This window comes from Emydura macquarii, unplaced genomic scaffold (assembly GCF_026122565.2).
Source record: "Emydura macquarii macquarii isolate MOO-44397 ecotype Brisbane River unplaced genomic scaffold, CSIRO-AGI_Emac_v2 contig_1146, whole genome shotgun sequence".
In the NCBI taxonomy this organism is placed as follows: domain Eukaryota; kingdom Metazoa; phylum Chordata; order Testudines; family Chelidae; genus Emydura; species Emydura macquarii.
In genome coordinates, this window is record NW_027131283.1 from 11,897,025 (window position 1) to 11,902,495 (window position 5,471).

Here is a 5,471-nt window from a genome sequence, read left to right on the forward strand (position 1 = left end):
CTGCCTTTTACAGACCACCTGCTTTTACAGCCCTCTGTGTTTGGAAAGTGCCTAGCGCTCTGTGGGACTATACCCCCACACCAATAATAAATAGTGAGGATATCACCATGAAAAGATTATGACTTGATGTGGAGAGTAAACAGCAAGCCCAAATACATTTGCTAGAACACAGCCACTTTTCATTCACGTATCCCCCCATAATAAAAAATAAAATAAAATAAAATCAAGAGAGAAATACAGAAAGTATAGCATATATAAGAATAATTATTTCCTAAGTGGGCGTCTCTCAAATATTTGCATGAAGTACCAGCAGTTCTGTAGCTGATCATTCAACTTCCATCATGTCAAATACGTCCAAGAGGTAGGTGGCTTCCACTGTCACATTCTGTGAAAAGGGGTGTGTTTGAACATCTGAATTGCCAAGATGTGGCAGTGAGGCTTTCACACAAGAGAAAATGACAGCTAAATGGGAGCACTGATTAATTCTATCTTGTAAACTTTACCTGAGTGTGATGGCAGTTTGCACTTCCCAGTGGAAGCTAGTGTAGCTATTTAAAGACATCACCATTTTGGGGGGGAAGGTTGAGGGCATATTTAAAAAAAAATAAGGTAAGATCAAGTTCTGCTAGTGTGAGAAGCCATACACTGACCCATTGTGCTGAAGCAGGAAATGTTCTCCCTGTGGAGTTAGTTGGCAACCCTAGAGTGATGCTTGCAAGCAGAAAAGATGCACTTCAAGGTTTCAAGTACAGGACCATTCCAAGAGAAGGCGGGAGCAAGAAACAGGAGAGCAGGCACAAGAGAATTCAGTGCTGCAACTGGTGTCAAACAAGGAAACAAGGGGCAAATTAAGGCTAAATGTAGTAGATCCTCAATATAAATGTAATTACCTTGATGACCAACATGGTCCTGAGAAGTGCACACATTGTGGATCAAGGCAGCACCAGGACCTGACCACCTACGGGGACTGTATTGGGCATGGGAGAAAGAAGCCACTAGCAAGTGTCCAGATGCTTTACCATGGGCTGATAGACCTTTGAGGAACTGTGACAGGATGCAGATTAGCTGATTCACCCACACTTTTCCTGGAGCTTGAATCCTTTTTAGTGTTTATGTCAAACAGCTCTGCTGAGGGCATGATGCACTACATGATTGCTCTCCTCCTGCCCACAGTTTGGAGAATGTCCAAGAGAGCCTCCATGACACTCTGCCCTCAGAAGCTTTTTCACCATCCAGTCGCTGAGCTTGCCGTTTCCTTCTTCATGCCAAAATCTGATGCAGTTTATCTCTATATCTAACTTTCTACCTATCTGCTGACTTTATGTTAAACCATCTCAGAAAAGGCAAGGACAAGAAGGAAGGGAAACATAAAAAAAAGAAGTGGCTCTATTTACACAAAAAGAAGAACCATCAGGAAAGGTTTCTAGTGTTTTACACTTCCATATAACGGTACTGCTGCCTTGGCCACCATAGAATAGGGCAGCAGGAGGCTGGGCTTGGAGAAAAGTTTGAAGAGAGTATGAGAGAGAAAATGGAGAAAGGTAAGATATTACTTTTTCTTTTTCTTTTTTTTTTTTTCTTTTTTTCATGTGGGTGTTTTTAAAAATTTCATCAGGTGCCTCGCAATCTACCGACCAAAAAAAAATCCAGGGGTTAGATCCTCCTGCATGGGATGGCTGCTTTGTGTCACATTGCTAGTGTGTTCTGACTATAAAGGTGCCTTAATTAGCCCTGGAAAGATGATCTCCATAGCTCAATAGCTGAGAGCATGGAGGAAAGTTCTCCGGGCAGGGATGCCGGGAAGGGACCTTGAGTAACCAGGGAAGAGACTGGGAAACTGAGAGACAAGGTAGGAAGTGGGAAAGTAGCCCAAGGAAAACTTCAATATGTGTATAGAATCAGACCTACCTGAGTAGTACAGGGCCCAGGGCTGTGACCCAGAGTGGAGAGCAGGCTGGGTTCTCCTCCTGGCCCAAGGAGGGGGCGTACAAACCCTGCACAAGGGTATTTGAGCCCAGCAAAGGAACAGCAGACTGAACCAAAGACTGGCTGAAGAAGGGCCTCAGAGAGGGTGACTCTGTGTTTTTGTTGGAAGAGAGGTTTTGACTTTAATTTGGATGACTGGGACTCCAGAAGAGGTGGAGTAAAGACTGTGATCTGACCAGAGGGCCGAGTTACCTGAGAAAAACTACCCCTGTGCCCATTGACAGAGGGTGCTATCCTGGTGAGAGAGCTGTGATGCCAGGCCTGGCCACAAGAGGGTGCCTAAGGGTGAATAGACTGTGATGGGGAAATAAACAGGAGACTCTTACTATCTGTCTACACTGGCAACATAGGTCGACTTAAAAATCACTTAAGTTGACTTAATTACACCCACGTCTACACTGTCACAACTCTTAATTCGAATTAAGGTGACTGTAAAATCGACTTAATAAGACCACCTCCACAAGTGGCGTAGCGCCTAATTCGGATTTGTTAAGTCAATTTAGTGTTAGTGTAGATGCAACGGAACTTAATTCAAATTAATTGACTTCCGGAATGTATCGCACAATGCCCCATTTTGACCGCTCTGGACAGTCGTGCTGTGCTGCTCAGTGGTCATGCTAACAAGAAAAGTCCCCTCCCCTCAAGCCTCGGGAAGATTTGAATTTTCATTTCCTGTGCTGCCAGCGTGGAGAGAGCTTTGTCACTGTTCTCCGCATGGCTACTGTAAAGCCCAAACGTGCTCCAGCATGGAGTCGACCAGAGGTCTTAGACCTCATCGGGCTATGGGGCGAGGAGTCCGTTCTGGCTCAGCTCAGAGCCAGCAAAAGGAATCTGGACATGTATGGAAAGATATCCCAGGGCTTGCTGGAGAAGGGACACCAGAGGGATGCTCAGCAGTGCCACGTGAAGATTAAGGATCTGCGCCACTCTTATCAGAAAGCCAGGGAAGCTAACAGCTGCTCTGGCTCCTCACCCAAAAATTCAGGTTCTATCATGAGGTGTATGCAATTCTTGGTGGGGATCCCACCATGGTGCCTCCCTGCATCATCAATACCTCTGCTAGGTCACAGTCCATGATCAACGATGAAGACTCCATGGACGAGGAGGAAGCTGAGGAGAGCAGGCTGCAGGAGAGCTGGGTGTCCATTCTCCCTGAAAGTCAGGACTTATTCCTGACCCTCAAGCAGTCCAACAGCACACAGGACAGCACAAATGATCCCAAGGTAAAGCACATCTGGTGAGTTTTCTTTCTTATTAGCATTTCTGTCCCTGTACATTGGGTGGGGGGGCACGAAGGGGATCTCAGGCGTTTCATTGACTGTACTGGGTGGTTACCCAGCGATAATTTTTTTATGTGATGAGAAATGCTACGTTTATCATCAGTTGATATCTCATGGAAAATTTAATGTATGTAATCTGCTATCCCTTGAAAAACTTTTCAGGGGAGGGCTGCCTTGTTCCTCCCTCCATGGTAGGATTCTTCTCTACAATCAAGGTAGTCAGCATCATGGCTTCATGTGTTTTAAGCATAGCCTCTCTCTCTCCCCCCCTCCCTCCCCCCTCCCCCCCCCCCCCACACACACACTACGCCGTCTGCAGTTCCTCTCTGTAAGGGTTTAAAATACAAGCAGAGATCTCCCCCACAACCACCACCAGGCCATCCACACTTCCTCTCTGTAAGGGTTTAAAATATAAGCAGAGTGAATCATGTGCTACATTGCAACATTTTAGTGGTAACATTGTGTACATTGTTTCTCTGTAATCCTTTGCTACATTTTTTCAGGGGATCATTATCTAAATTGTTATATTTGTTTCATTTTCTTCACTATGCTAACTGTGGCTACCTTGTTATTTTTCTTTCATTCTGTAGACACCTCGGCACTGGACCGACCCTTAAGAAATGCTGTGGACAGACTGTCTCAGATTAGGAAGAGGGAAAAAAAAGCCGAGACGACATGTTTGTGGAGCTCATGAACGCCTCAGCAGCCACAGAGACAGAGCAAAGAGCATGGAGGCTGACCTTGTCACAGAACATGGACAGGGACAGAGAAAGTCGGCAAGAAATGATGGAGCATGATTGCAGCACCACACAGGAAATGCTGCGAATCATGCGGAACCAGGCAGACATGCTCCGGCGGTTTGTGAAGCTTCAGGAGGAATGAAGGCAGGACAGAGTCCCGCTGCAGCCCCTCCATAATGCTCCTCAACCAAGTACTTTGCCGCCCTCCCCCTCCCCCGGCCCCAAGAGGTCTCGGAGGAGATTGTCCAGTGGAGGTGATCAGAAAGCAGCAGCGGCCACACTGAGAGCTGGCCAGCAAGCTACCACCCCACCCCTTGATACAGTGAATGGACACGCCCCCCACCCTTCCCCCATGACTTGAATGTTCAGAAATAAAGTTTTGCATCATTTCAACACGTTTCTTTATTAAATCATATCTTGTTCAGGAGGGATTTGGTGGGCACAGATATTGATTGAGGGTGTGGGGGGATCACCAAAGGCAAACAACATACAGGAACAGAAATCACTCCTGCATCTCATTGCAGAACCTGGTTTTCAAAGCTTCCCTAATGCAAAGCGCTCCGCAGTTAGCTCTCAGTGTAATGCTGGCATCAGGCTGCTCATAATTGGTGGCCAGTCTTTCAACCTCCACAGCCCAACCCTGGGGGAACCTTTCTCCCTTCTCTTCACACACATTATGAAGAACACAGCAAGCAGATATCACAGAAGGGAGGTACTTCTCACTCATGTCCAGCCTAGTGAGGAGACTCCTCCATCTGCCCTTTAAACGCCCAAAGGCACATTCTACAACCATTCTGCACCTGCTTTACCTCTTATTAAAACACTCCTTGTCACTGTCAAGGTGATCGGTGTACGGCTTCATTAACCAAGGGAGCAAGGGGTAAGCAGGATCCCCCAGGATCACTATGGGCATTTCCACACCCCCGATGTGAATTTTTTGGTTGGGGAAGAAAGTTCCTGCCTGCATCTCAGAGAACAGTCCCGAGTTATGAAATACACGAGCGTCATGCACCTTCCCAGACCACCCCACATAGATGTCTGTGAAACGACCCCTGTGATCCACAAGCCCCTGCAGGACCATGGAAAAGTACCCCTTGCGGTTTATGTACTTGGTTGCTAGGTGTGCAGGTGCTAAGATGGGGATGTGCATCCCATTAATGCCCCCCTCCCCCCACAGTTTGGGAAACCCATTGTGGCAAACCCCTCCACTATGTCCTGCACATTTCCCAAAGTCACTAGCCTTTGTAGCAGAAGTCTATTTATGGCACTGCACACTTGATTCACGGCAGCGCCCACTGTAAATTTACCAACTCCAAATTGATTCCCAACTGAGTGGTAACAGTCGGGGATTGCCAGCTTCCAGAGAGTGATGGCGACTCGCTTCTTCACCATCATAGCTTGTCTCAAGCGAGTGTTCACACGCTTCAGGGTCAGTGCCAGCTCCGAGCACAGTTCCAGGAAAGTT

General features: G+C 47.0%; 1 long non-coding RNA gene across 1 annotated transcript; it reads left to right on the forward strand.

The window, feature by feature from the left end:
* The first annotated feature begins 678 nt into the window (after nucleotides 1-678).
* Nucleotides 679-4,352, forward strand: LOC137152210 (uncharacterized). The gene is made up of 3 exons (XR_010919486.1): nucleotides 679-1,541; nucleotides 3,050-3,223; nucleotides 3,857-4,352. It is a non-coding gene; the product is annotated as an uncharacterized lncRNA (long non-coding RNA).
* Nucleotides 4,353-5,471: the final 1,119 nt, after the last annotated feature.